Below are 14,138 nucleotides of genomic sequence, written 5' to 3'. Positions count from 1 at the left end.
GATTCTTTTACCAGTTGAACCACAGTGGAAGCCCAAGAATACTGGAATGAGTAGCCTATCCCTTCTCCAGGGCATCTTCCCAACTCAGGAATTGAACCAGGGTCTCCTGCATTGCAGGTGGATTCTTTACCAACTTAGCTACCAGGGAAGCCCTGTGACCTATAAGAGCCATCAGTAAACTAGAGCTGGAGCTCAGCCCTGTGCTGTTTCTGCTCTGCCTGGACTGCCTACTGGATGCAGGGGTGTGTGTGTGTGTATGTGTGTGCATGCATGCGTGCACACTCTCCTAAGGTCCACTGCACACTGCTCTCCATGTCGTCAACATATTATTCTTTTGGTCATAAATTCCCTTTGAGTTCAGCTAAGGTAATGGAGTCAGCCTATTTAATACAGAGGCAGTCAGTGGTTTGCCTCTGTATTAAAAAAGTCTATTTCTTTATTTTCAATATGGGACAGCTTTTTTTTTTAAAACAGAAGTTAGTCTATTTCCCAAAGGATAAGTTCATGTCTGTTGAAAGGAAACCAAAAGTATAAAGATCACATGTTATTTATTCATTATGTTTTGTAATTATAGGAAATTTTCAGGATATACAAAATTATAGGAATTTTTAAGCATATTCAAAAGGTAGAAACAATAATGTGACCTATTCCCATATGCCCATTACTCAGCTTAAACAATGAATTCAGGCAAATCTACATCTGTTATGAATTCAAAGCAAATCTACATCCTTTACCTACTCATTCTCCTCATCGTGGTTTTGAAGAAAACATTATTATGTATTTCAAACATTTCAATATTTTATCTTTAAAAGATAGGGATGCTTTTCAAAACATACATAATCATAATACCATTATAGACTTAAAATAATCAAGAATAATTCCTTAGTATCAGCCAGTATCCAGTGAGAACCTCTGCTTGCAGCTATAACAGAGGAGCTTGTAACAAAACAGTTCAGCTTACCAAGGACTAGAAAAGACGGATGAGATACACCTCTGATGCTTGAAGTTGTTCGGGAGTTTTGGGGGCAGGCAGGACTTGAAGGGTCAGGACCCCTAGGAAGGAAGCTCACTGAGGGAAGCTTAACATTCTTCATGCTGCTACTTCTTTGACAGCATATGCCAGTTCTTCTACTTCAAAAGTGAGAGTCTGAGAACTTATGTAAAAGTAGGTAGTGACCCTTACTAAGGGGTAGACAAGGGAACAGAGATTGGAATCTCCTTGGACTGGGAAAAAAAAGTTGGAATTTAAACCTGCTAAAACAACCAGGACTTGAGAAGCTGAGATTCTTGGGCAAAGAGAAAACAAGAAAAGCAGTCAGTTCAACACTCTTTGCTGGTTTTCACCTTGAGTCAGGTGCCACATCTTTACACATGCAGGGCAAGAATCCAAGAATCCAAGTGAATGCAGGGGGAAAGCCAAGTAGTACTTTCAGCATTCTTACAAGGCTAGGGAGACCCAAAAAATGGAGTTCTGGGTCTTCCCAGACTTGAGATTCTTGATCTGAACCCCAGAGGGTCGCACCCTAGCCGGGGAAAAACAGAAGTAAACTGAGTGAGTAATACAGGGTGATCAGTTGATAATTAGTCAGATTAATAGGGTGTCTCCTTTCAAAAGGAAGAGCAGCAACTTTTCAAACACAATGTTGGACAATATGCCAAGAAACATGACCAAAACTAAAAATACTCACAGGTGTTTTAGATATTAGAATTACCAGAAACAGTTTAAAAAAAAAATAACTGTGATTAATATTACATTCACAAAAATATGCATCAAACTGGAAAATTTGAGAACTGGAAAATGTTTTCTTAGAAAAAGAACTGTACATTCTAACAGAAATAAGTCAATAGAGAGAGAATCAACTCACCACTAATTGGCTACCCTGAGGCACAGTTCACATAGAAAAGACAAGATAAACAACTTTTTTTCTTTATTTACAAGTTTTCAAAATAATAACTTGGTTTACCAGCATCTTTCAACAGTGGCCATTTATATTTGAAGTAGCATCATGAATTCATGGATTTGAAACATTTGATATATCTAGCTCATTTTATTTGTAACACTTTGGTGCTCCAATTAATGGAAGCTTATTCAAATTGACTCCAAAAAGGTTCAGGAGAACCCTTTTGCTATCATCTTAGTTTTCACTGATAACTTCCCAGGCCACAGATTTGAAGTCCAAATCATTTTCAAGGAAATAGAAGCATTATTAGAATATATACATGCGCATACCCACATATGTTTGTGTCTCTGTATATATACATATGTATATATATTAGAAATATTATGCAGAATAGTCACAGTGACTGACTGAAAATAAATGAGGAAAATCTAACATTAAAGGATAGATGAAATCCCTGTACTTACAATACAGTTCCATCAACTACCTGCCCTCCCCTGGTGGCGGTGGTTCAGTGACTAAGTTGTGTTCTACTCTTGGGTCCCCATGGACTGTAGCCCTCCAGGCTCCTCTGTCCATGGGATTTCCCAGGCAAGAGCACTGGAATGGGTTGCCATTTCCTTCTCTAGGGGATCTTATTGACCTATGGTCGAACCCACATTTCTTGAATTGGCGGGCGGATTTTTTACTGCTGAGCCATCAGAGAAGCCCACTGTTTGCCCTAACTACCATATATTTTGTAGCCCTTTATATGTATCTACAAGAGAAGAAGGAGAAAAGATGCCAGTGTTATTTCTTCTTTGAGGACTGATAAAGAGGAAACTGTCTTAAGATACAGTGAAGCAACTATTTTTAAACTCTTGCATCATGCAGGCTGAGTTGGGTCTATGTAAAAAAAAAATTATGTGAATATAGGAAGGTAAGGAGAGTGGAGGAAAAACAGAATTTCTGAATAAGATTATAGCATTGCCTTTTAAAGCAAAAAACTATTTCTTGGGTGCATGTGATGGTGTGGGGACAAACCCTCTGGAAAAAAAAAAAAAAGAAGATAAACAGGATGATTTTTAGGCATGTGGTTCTTTCCAAACTTCTAATTTCATAGGATCATTTCACCAAAAATAAAATTGTCATAGTTTCTTATTGTTTGTCATGTTAAGGCTGGATAATTGGCATCCTATTGTTTGTACAGGACAAAATATTACAGGAAAAAACACCACGTGACTTGGGTGTCTCTGGGTTCTCGTGGGAACGAGAAGGTTCTTAGTGAGAAAGAGAAAATATTCAAACAGCATAACCACAAGCTCACTAATGGCCATTTTCTGCTTAAATGTGGGAATTGAGGGTATTTTGCATGTTTCATTTATTTTTCAAACATTTGAAAATACATTTTTTTTTTCAAAAGTAAAGCAGGAAGACTGGAATATTTATTATAAGTTTTGTCATCGTTTTTGCTTTGGTATAAACATTTGCAGCATTCAGAGAAAAGTATAATTAAAGCTATGCACTTTGTAATCTGCACTTATTTAGTTTTGTGTAATTGCCTTAGTCAGGTAAGCCTTTCCCAATTATTTGTGGTTGTGAAAAATAATAATAATAGTAACATCAATGGGGTATAGTATTAGTTTCCTCCTGCCGCTGTAACAGATTGCCACAAACTTAGTGGCTTAAAACAACACAGATTTATTGTACAGTTCTGGAGGTCAGAGGTGTACAGTGGATCTCAGGAGACTCAAATCCAGGCTCAAATCAGTCAGTAGGGCTGCACTCCTGAAGGCTCTAAGACAGAATCCATTTCCTTTCCTTTTATAGCTTTTAGGTATTGCCTGCATTCACTGGCTCACAGCCCTCTATTACTGTAACCTCTGACCCCTGGTCACATCTCTTTCCCTGGTTCTGATTCTCCAGCCTCCCTCTTTCACATATGAAGACCTTGTGGTTACACTGGGCTCAAAGGATAATTCAGGAAAATCTTTCCATCTTAAGATGCTTAATTTAATCACATCTGCAATGTCCTCTTTACCATAGGTAATATATTTACAGGTTCCTGGAATGAGTACACAGACATCTCTTCTTTACATCCTTTTCCCTCTACCATATTTACTCAATGTAAAGTCTCCAAATAGGCATTAAAAGAGAACAGCTCATGTGGTCAGGTTATTTGGGGAGAACAGAGCAGGGCTCTTGGCAGTTCAGGAGTCAGCTGCCTGAGCTTCCCTCAGGAAAGACTGGACTTGAGCCAAAGCCACCTCATGCTGTCCCTCAGGTCCATTTTTTTTTTCTGACTTGTTTTCTGTGTCAAATCCATCAAAGCTGTTACCCCTCAAATACTATGAGTTGGGCCTGTGGTCTGCTTTGTAGTTTTCAACATTGCTATACGTTTTGGTGTGAGTCCACATGTGGGCATGCATGTGCATAAGTGTGTGTGACTTCATACATCTTTAGTTGAAAGTCGAGAGCACAATCATGGGCTGCCACCAGGACAACTAGAAGTCTTCCTGTTCCCTTTGAGTTTTAGTTTTATTTGCCGTCACTGTCATTACTGCCTTTTTTAATTTGATTTTCAGTTTTCTGAATATCATGTCCACCTTAGGTTTTATGCTCACTGTAACCAATTATGTCATGGAATCTAAGGCTAGCATTTCTTCAAGACATTACTTTGTTCATAGTAAACAAAATCAAAGATAAGCTTTTGAGCAGGCGCAACACCTCAGACATCACTACTTGATGCAGATTCTATTTACCAATGAGCTCTGTTGCACCTTCAAGGTCCTTCCCATTCCCTCCTTTTGGGGAGCCACTATCAACCAATGCAGACATGTGATATTAAGTTTGTGTGCCGTCATGGGTAGAATGATCTCATTTTGCTTGAGTGGTTTGTTCAGTTAACAAGTACTTATTAAGCCTCTACTATGCACTAGGCACTGTGATCTTTCCTGGAGATAAATGGTAAATAAAAGTATATCCCATGTCATCAAGAAGCACTCAGTTTATTGGTAGAGACAAAGTTACACACAAAGGGAAAGGTGCTAAACAGATGTAAGCCCAGGATGCCCTAGGAGCACCTGGACCAAGCATCCATCATTATGCCGAGGGTCAGGAATGACCTCTTAAAGGACACAGAGACCCGATGGATAAATGGGAGTTCATCAAGCAGAGAAGAGAGACAGAGATCCCTGGTATTCCTTAAGCCCTTCTTAGCCTTTGCCCCATTTACCTCATTGCTGTTTAACCACTTCTCTGGTAAATTCTTTCTCCCAAGAACTCCTGTGCCTCAGGTATTTTGTGGAAGTGTGGACGCCAGAAATGTTATTATCTCATGGTGAATCACTTCTCTTTGGTGGTGGTGCTGAAATCACAAAGAAATGACATAAACTTGCCGCAGTTCTTACTCGGGAAAACCTCCAAAAAGCCTCTTTACTCTTCTTTCTTTTTATAGAACTCTGCCCTCCATTGTCTCCTTAGGGGGGAGGAATCCCTGAGCCAAGTTCTTCAGCCTCAGTGAACTTCTCTGAACTCCTTTACGTTGGTCTAGATGAGCCTCCTCTACCCACCCAAGTCTGCTTTCATTGGGACCTCCACAGCAAAGCGATTTTGAGACTTCAAATCAGAAAGACAACCTCTTATGGCATCCTCATTAAGTGTATATATTGATTTAGTGATCATATGGGAAGAGATGTGCTCTGAGGATGTTTTTCTCTGATAGTTTCTTCATGGAAATGGCTCTGAGGTGAGTTTGGAAGAGTCAACAATGTACGAACATATGGAATAATGGCCAAGAAATATGGGCAAGAATCCGCTGCCCTCAAACTTCTTTTTCTCTATCTCAGCCTAGCTTTTGCTTCCTTAATTCAATGTCACTACTTTTGAGTTGCCCACATGAATGTTTCTAGAGTGAATCACACTAGATCTACAGTACAAGCTTAATAACATCAACCTCTTCTGATATTCTAGCTTAAATGTCTCCCGGTTTTGTTTTTGCTTCTGCTTTTAGATTAGCTACAACTAGCCGAGAAATGGTCTACTGAAACTAGAACCTTGCACAGAAATTTTCAGGTAGGACGTGTTTAAAAGGATTTGAATGAAAAATCACCATCAGAGCAAAACAGTTCTCCAGTTATACTTTCCATTAAATATTAAGTATGCAATGGGGAAACAAGTTGAAAATATAAATGTATAATAATTGAATTATTACAAGTTTAGAAGCCAAAGAGACACATAAACATGTTTCATATGTGAACTAAGTATCTCCTCCCCCTCTACTTTCACTGGCAGGAAATACATTAGTATATGCTGTTTCTGCTTAAGTCTGAGAAGAAAAGGCCAAGTGACAGCTTTAAAAGTTGACCTTGAATAAGTTATCAGTTGCAGCACTTCTCTAAATCTTGGACTCAATTTACTCTGTTTAAGTGTAGCCTCTTTTATGTTTATCCTTAGATATTTTAACAAAGCGTCATAATGTTATTTTTATTGTGTAATCACATGAACAAACATACTACTTTTAACTCTTACTAATCACCTGCTTTTAACTCTCATTTAATCACCTGGTTGGTGAGTCTAGGACAGTACAGCAAATTATTAGCCTAAAACTGCAAACCAGAGAGTTAAAAAATAATAAAACAAAATAAAGAATTTTAAAAAAGCAACCCTACACATCAGAGTTGTGAAACAATTGCAAGCATTTCAAAATATGTATTGAAATAATAAAATCTCAGTGAACTGAACCTAAACGGCACACATGTAAACTGCTGGATCTTTTAACTATGAGAAGTATTTTTAGTATTTAACTTTTTACAAGGAAGGATATGCTGCTGCTGCTAAGTCAACTTCAGTCATGTCCAACTCTGTGCGACCCCATAGACAGCAGCCCACCAGGCTCCCCCGTCCCTGGGATTCTCCAGGCAAGAACGCTGGAGTGGGTTGCCGTTTCCTTCTCCAATGCAGGAAAGTGAAAGTGAAGTCCCTCAGTCGTATCCGACTCTTGCGACCCCATGGACTGCAGTCTACCAGGCTCCTCTGTTCATGGGATTTTCCAGGCAAGAGTACTGGAATGGGGTGCCATTTCCTTCTCCAGGAAGGATATGAGAAAGTGAGAAAACGTACTCTATTCAGAGATTCATAAACAAGGGAGTTTTCAGCATAAGTCCCGGGGATGAGAACACATTCTGTCTAGCCTCCCAAGCTTCTGTACTATAGTGCTCTGTGTTTAATCTGCAGGCTTCAAAGTGAGGAGAATGATTTAATGCATTTGAGAAAACATTTTGAATACCAGCTTTAAAGCAAAAAGGGGTTTTCCACGTTAGCCACAGCTGCCCACAAAATACCAGTTAACAATTTGCCCCATTTCCTAGCTATTCTAGTTGAGGTTTTAATGTACACAGCTAATAAAGCATCTTTCATATTGTAGTTGGAGCATCCCGACCCATTCATGGACCACTGACTTAGAAACAATCTTGTCTGCCATTGCTTCTGTGGCATGAGGTCTTGAAATGATCAGTTATCTCGTAGGATGACTCACATCACTAGCTCAATGTGGTTTCACACTACCGAGAGAACACAGTGCCAGCACATGCCCAGTAACTCACAGCATAGTCATTTCCCTGAAATCTTTATAAGAAGTGCCCCTCCATCTGGTGTAAAAATACATTATTCATTCAATACACATCCTATTCACTAAATAGGGAGAATATCATCCCTACACTTCCATTTATACTCAAACCATGTCACTTGGGTAATTGTGACTTCTCTGGTTTTATACTTTGAGATTTTGTAAGCATTTTATATCTTCCTTTTGAAAATTGCATTTTATTAAATATTCGACCAGAGATCTAATTTTCCATTTCCTTTTCTCTCCCCTGAGTCTCTGTATCATGCTCACATTTAAGTCACAGGTACACTTGGAAAGCTTAACTTTACTTCTGAGTCATGTTGCTGGGCAACTAAAATCTCCCTCCAATCCCAAGGGGCTCACTCTCCTACAGTTTCTCTTCTCGTCTAAGGACACCAGAATAGAATGAGTAAACTGTGCTCACTGTATTTCCAATTATGTGGGTTTTTAGTGTTATCTGCTTCCAGGAACATTTATGACAACACTTGGATTCTAGGATCCACTCTAATACATATACTCTAGTAAAAACTGGAAGAGTCTCTGCTGCTGCTAAGTTGCTTCAGTCGTGTCCGACTCTGTGCAACCCCGTAGATGGAGGCCCACCAGGCTCCCCTGTCCCTGGGATTCTCCAGGCAAGAACACTGGAGTGGGTTGCCATTTCCTTCTCCAACACATGAAAGTGAAAAGTGAAAGTGAAGTCGCTCAGTCGTGTCCAACTCTAGCGACCCCATGGACTGCAGCCCACCAGGCTCCTCTGTCCATGGGATTTTCCAGGCAAGAGTACTGGAGTCGGGTGCCATTGCCTTCTCTGGAAGAGTCTCTAGGTGTTCACAAATATATATATATATATATATATATTTCATATTTTATATATGTTTATTTCTTTCAGTATGATAGAACCAATACTCAGGTTAGGAGATCAAGGTTTAAGTTGAATATCTATGTAACCTTGGGTTTCAGAACAACACAGACCTTCTGCTACTGCATCACCTAGTCTTGAGACCAGAGGCAGTAGGAACAGTTTGAGAATACAAACCCAAAGAACCCCATGAAGCAAGTAAAATCCCCAAGTGCAACATCAAGAGGAAGAGGCTTATAGAACCAAGAAATGACACAGAAGAGATCTTGTTTATTAATTTAATCAGGATATTTTATTATATCAAGAGATCTGAATATCTTACAGATCTGTCAATTGCTCTTCATTCCTACTGTTAGTTTCCTAATTCAGGCAATCACAAGGCTTTCCCAGATCACTCCAACCTCCCCTACATGGTCTCCCTAATATCCAGGCCGGATTCCCTCTTCTCCACTATCCACTGAATAGCCTGATGAATTCCTCTGATTAAAATGCTAAAGTGCCTCCTCACTGCCCTCAAGTAAAGCTGATCTCCTCAGTATGGAACACAAGCTTTCTCCCTTTGCTCGTGCTTGCTTTCCTAACACTACCCCTTGACCATCTCCTACTGCCTTGCCATCTAAAGTCCAGTCTGACTGAATGACATCTACAGCTTCCTACTTCCCAACTCTCTGTAAAAGCTCTGCTTTCTACTATGGATACCATCTCACTCCCAACACCTCTGTTCTTACCTAAACAAATCTTACTCATTTTCCAGATTAGATGATGCTTCCTAAAAACTGAATTAAAGTGGCCCTTCATTGCCCACATACCAAGATAGCACAGGTACTGACACACAGGGCAGCTCTTCATCCTATGAGTTCTGAACAACGCACAAAACTCTAAAGTCCGCAAGCAAGGAACTATAACAGTTGAGTGTTGAGACCATGTGTTCAGACTCTAAAGCTACAACAAATATATTTTCCTTTTCCCTCTAAGGGAATCAAGGGATAAGCTCATATACTCATTCAATCACCTTTAGTGAGGAGTTCCAGTGCCACAGCTTTAAATGGCATTTTTCTCAACATATGAGATGACTTTGACATTAAACCCACAAACTCAGGATACAAGAAATGTAAAATCCTTTTTTTTATGTTCACTTTGCACTCTGTGGTAGCAACTTAATCTTGTCAATTCTGGGTCATCTCATTCAAGTCAGTTCCATCTTTTCCTTGGAGTTGCACCCAAGTTGGAAGGAGAAGCACTGATTCTGCACTGAGGCAATGGAAATGGGGACGGAAATCTGATCCTCTGTCATCACCAGATATCCACTGGCTCCTTTGGTCATGGGTCTACACATCGGTAGCATCTTCCTCACTCCATCCCAAGGCCTCTCTGGATCTGATTCTATAATATGTCAGTTACGTTAAAACTCGCTCAGGCATACTGAAAACACTTGGTTGTTCCCTGAACCAAAAGAGCATGGGAAAATTCTATGAAGTTTCCTCAGGTTTGTATGCCTAGACATTCTGTAAAACTGTTTACTCAAGTGCTTCTATGAAACACTTCTGTAAATGTTGATGCCAACTTCTACAAGTTTTAGCAGCCCTCTGACTTCATTTACTAACAAGGATACAAATAGATTTTTCACAGGTCATTCTGAATCTAGTGTGACATTTTGTGTGTTTCCTATATATTTTGTCCAACCCTGGATTCAACACCAGGCAGAAAGTTCATAGGGTGACTCAACTCTGTCTAGCTTATTCTCTGATTTTAATTTTCTTCTTTCTCCTAGTCAGGAAAAATTCCTCTGCTCTGGGTGCCAGTCATTATATTCTTCTCTGTCATTTGTCTCATGTTTTGAAATCAGGGTGTTTTTGAAGCCATATTTCAAACTATTTATGTTCTCTGCTTTCTGCGTGTAATTTACTCCCTGAGGCATATATATAGAATGTCACAGTTTCCCAGGTATGAACAAGTCACAAAACAAAAGGAGCTATGGTGAGGGGGTACCAATTAATATCTCAAGATATTATTCGACCTTATAAATCACTACCTATGAGCCTAAATTTCTAAAAGCAGAGTTTTCCAGTAAGTGCTGGCAGAACTCACTAGAATACCTCGTGGAAATGTCCTGATTTCTTCCCACTCTTCCCTCCTAAATTAGAGTTCAATTTCACCCTTGTATTGTTCTGACGCAAATCAGCAGAACTGGAGGGAAATGACATAAATACCAAGAAAGAATGAATTTGCTCATGAAGCTTCTTGCGTCTGTGTAGGCCCTTTTTAGGCTCAGTCATTGGCTTGTGATAGGACAGAAGCCAGGCCAAGCTTCCACAACAAACAGGAGAGAACAGAGAAAAGATTTCTGCACAGTCTCTTTACAAATCCAAGAAGCGGGAAGTGAAAGAGGTAGAAGAGCATTGCCCCTCGAATGTTAAGGCACGACAACTTTTTTCATCAAAAAATTCAAAGAAGAAATAAATGAATGAGTGACTAAGCTAATAAATAAAGGGACTTCCCATGGTTCAGTGGTTAAGAATTCACCGGCCAGTGCAGGGGATGTGGATTCGATCCCTGGCTGGGGAACTAAGCCTACACGTTGCAATTACTGAGCCTGTGCAGCACAACTGAAGCAAAGCTTGCATGTCGCAACAAAGGTCCTTCATGCAGCAACCAAGACTTGACACAACCAAATAAATAAATGCATTTTTAATTAATAAATAAATTAGTGAATGAATGAAGAAAGTATGAAAGCTAGGAAACTGTAAAAGGAAAGGAAAACTGAAAAAAAAAAAACAAAACTGGAATTTAGGGTTTGTGAACTGGACATGGAACAACAGACTGGTTCCAAATAGGAAAAGGAGTACGTCAAGGCTGTATATTATCACCCTGCTTATTTAACTTCTATGCAGAATACATCATGAGAAACACTGGACTGGAAGAAACACAAGCTGGAATCAAGATCGCCGGGAGACATATCAATAACCTCAGACATGCAGATGACACCACCCTTATGGCAGAAAGTGAAGAGGAACTAAAAAGCCTCTTGATGAAAGTGAAAGAGGAGAGTGAAAAAGTTGGCTTAAAGCTCAACATTGAGAAAACAAAGATCATGGCATCCGGTCTCATCACTTCATGGGAAATAGGTGGGGAAACAGTGGAAACAGTGTCAGACTTTATTTTTTTGGGCTCCAAAATTACTGCAGATGGTGATTGCAGCCATGAAATTAAAAGACGCTTACTCCTTGGAAGGAAAGTTATGACCAACCTAGATAGCATATTGAAAAGCAGAGACATTACTTTGCCAACAAAGGTTCATCTAGTCAAGGCTATGGTTTTTCCTGTGGTCATGTATGGATGTGAGAGTTGGACTGTGAAGAAGGCTGAGCGCCGAAGAACTGATGTTTTTGAACTGTGGTGTTGGAGAAAACTCTTGAGAGTCCCTTGGACTGCAAGGAGATCCAACCAGTCCATTCTGAAGGAGATGAGCCCTGGGATTTCTTTGGAAGGAATGATGCTAAAGCTGAAACTCCAGTACTTTGGCCACCTCATGTGAAGAGTTGACTCATTGGAAAAGACTCTGATGCTGGGAGGGATTGGGGGCAGGAGAAGGTGACGACAGAGGATGAGATGGCTGTATGGCATCTCTGACTCGATGGACGTGAGTCTGGGTGAACTCCGGGAGTTGGTGATGGACAGGGAGGCCTGGCATGCTGCAACTCATGGGGTCACAAAGAGTTGGACACGACTGAGCGACTGAAGTGAACTGAACTGAACTGAAGACATACAAACACATTTGGCTGGAAATGTCATTGCCTTTGATCAAGATGTATAAATTGTTAAACATATATCATTCTAAGTATGTTTGAGTCCAACAAAATAATGCATTTGAAAGTATGTCATAGGCTACAAAAGGGCCATAAAAGGAATATTATTGCTATTTTCACTAGTGTTACCCTATGTTAATTGTGTAGATTTCAAAAAAGGGAGAACTCCATCAACACATGAGTGTTTGTGGAGTGCCTAATGTGGCTCATTTGCTACAGAGGTTAGAGCATTTTCAAAATCCAGGAGAACATGGGAAAGAAGCCCATATGGGCAGCTGGTTTGTCAAGCAAGACATTCTCCAGATGAGCAAATAAGAATCCAGTCACCCAAAGGAGTGGAAACACCACAGCTGAAGTTTCCAAACCAGTCACTGATGCTGAACATTCACAAATGGCTGTGTTACCAGGAATTCTTACAGACTTTTTCCTGTTTCATCTAAAGCAGCAGACATAGATTAAGGCTGTGCCCAGCCCTTTGTTCAGGAACACAAATATTTGTATTTGTTTTCATTCTTTTTGCTTGTCATTTACTCTTTTCTCTTTGTAGCTTGTGTTGTGCTCAGTCATGTCTGACTCTTTGCAACCCCGTGGACTGTATCCTGCCAGGCTCCTCTGTCCATGGAATTTTCCAGGCAAGAATACTGGAGCAGGTTGCCACTTCCTACTCCAGGTGATCTTCCTGCCCCAGGAATCGAACTTGCGTCGCTATATCTCCTGCATTAGCAGGCAGATTCTTTACCACTGTGTCACCTCTTAGTCTCATTTTAAAAAGGAATCTGAAATTCATGGCCAAGAGCTCAAAATAACACAAAACAGAAATAAGTACATGAAGAAATCAGCACAATTCAAGCCTTATTAAGTATGATTGTTACAAGATTCACAATGTCCATAAGATAATGAAACAAGTTTTCAGGAGAAACATTTCAAATAGAAGCAGTATTGAGTCACTTGTCTTCAGCAGTCTACACACTGTAGGATCATTGCAATAGAAACTTCCAGGTTCCCCTGCCAATATTAGAGACAAATTCCAGCCTAATCCGATTCTTATGGACAAAATTTCTTTGTGGATGTACCATTAAACACAAAGCACATTGACAGAGAAGAATTCTCATCTTGCTAAGGAATCTGCTTGTTATATCACTAATTTGAAGCACCTGCTGCTTTAATAGAGGGTGGAGGGTTTTTTGGTTTTTACTTTATTTCATTGAATGTTTTCTGCTTGTCTCATGATTTGTACCCCTATGATGAGTCTGTTTTCATGCTCTTGACCCTACTTTTATGGGTGTTAATTGATGAAGTTTATTCTTGTTCTCTTTAATGTCTCCTATTCCTACCCTCTTGTATTATCTAAATGTCAACTCTTTCTTCATCTCATCTCTTCCCAGCTGCTCTCAATATCCTTATAGGGGACTGACGGCTGGGCTGGGCTGAAACTCTCCCAAATCAATGAGAAGGCAAAAGGCCAGTATAAACCAGGCTCCATGAGCAGCCTGCTCATTTCAGAAAATTGGCCTTTCACTGCCTGGTGGATGAAGCCGTTCCTTATGTGGGCATCTCTAACGTTGTTTGCTATGCACACTGAAATTCTTAGGTAGATGGAAATTTGTAAACACCTTAGATTCCCTCCTTCCCTCACACTCTACTACCCTAAGAAGAATTTCACCTACCACCCTTAAACAGGTGCTTTTCTTTGCTCCTGCACTGGGTATGCTCAGTCATTCAGTCAGGTCCGACTCTTTGCAGCCCCATGGACTGTAGCCCGCCAGGCTCCCTTGTCCATGGAATTTTCCAGCCAAGAATATTGGAATGAGTTGCCATTTCCTCCTCTAGAGAATCTTCCCAGCCCAGGGACTGAACCCCCATCTCTTGCATCTCCTGCACTGGCAGGTGGGTTCTTTACCACCAGCACTACCTGCTTTGCTCCTGACTTCTCTTGAAAAACTTCAAAGCATTTGTTTGCCCTTCTCACT

At 40.2% G+C, this 14,138-nt stretch overlaps 1 long non-coding RNA gene across 1 annotated transcript in view; it reads right to left on the bottom strand.

Annotated features, from left to right (window-relative positions):
• LOC139178012 (uncharacterized) overlaps positions 1 to 14,138 on the bottom strand; it is a 165,652-nt gene that overhangs the window by 22,347 nt on the left and 129,167 nt on the right. Inside the window, exon 2 of the long non-coding RNA XR_011562439.1 lies at positions 5,113 to 5,244. This is a non-coding gene — a long non-coding RNA (uncharacterized lncRNA). The remainder of the gene's footprint in view (positions 1 to 5,112; positions 5,245 to 14,138) is intronic.

Source organism: Bos indicus, chromosome 20 (genome assembly GCF_029378745.1).
Source record: "Bos indicus isolate NIAB-ARS_2022 breed Sahiwal x Tharparkar chromosome 20, NIAB-ARS_B.indTharparkar_mat_pri_1.0, whole genome shotgun sequence".
NCBI lineage: Eukaryota > Metazoa > Chordata > Mammalia > Artiodactyla > Bovidae > Bos > Bos indicus.
Note: the sequence above shows the minus strand (reverse complement) of the source record. Positions and strands in the feature narration are given on the sequence as shown.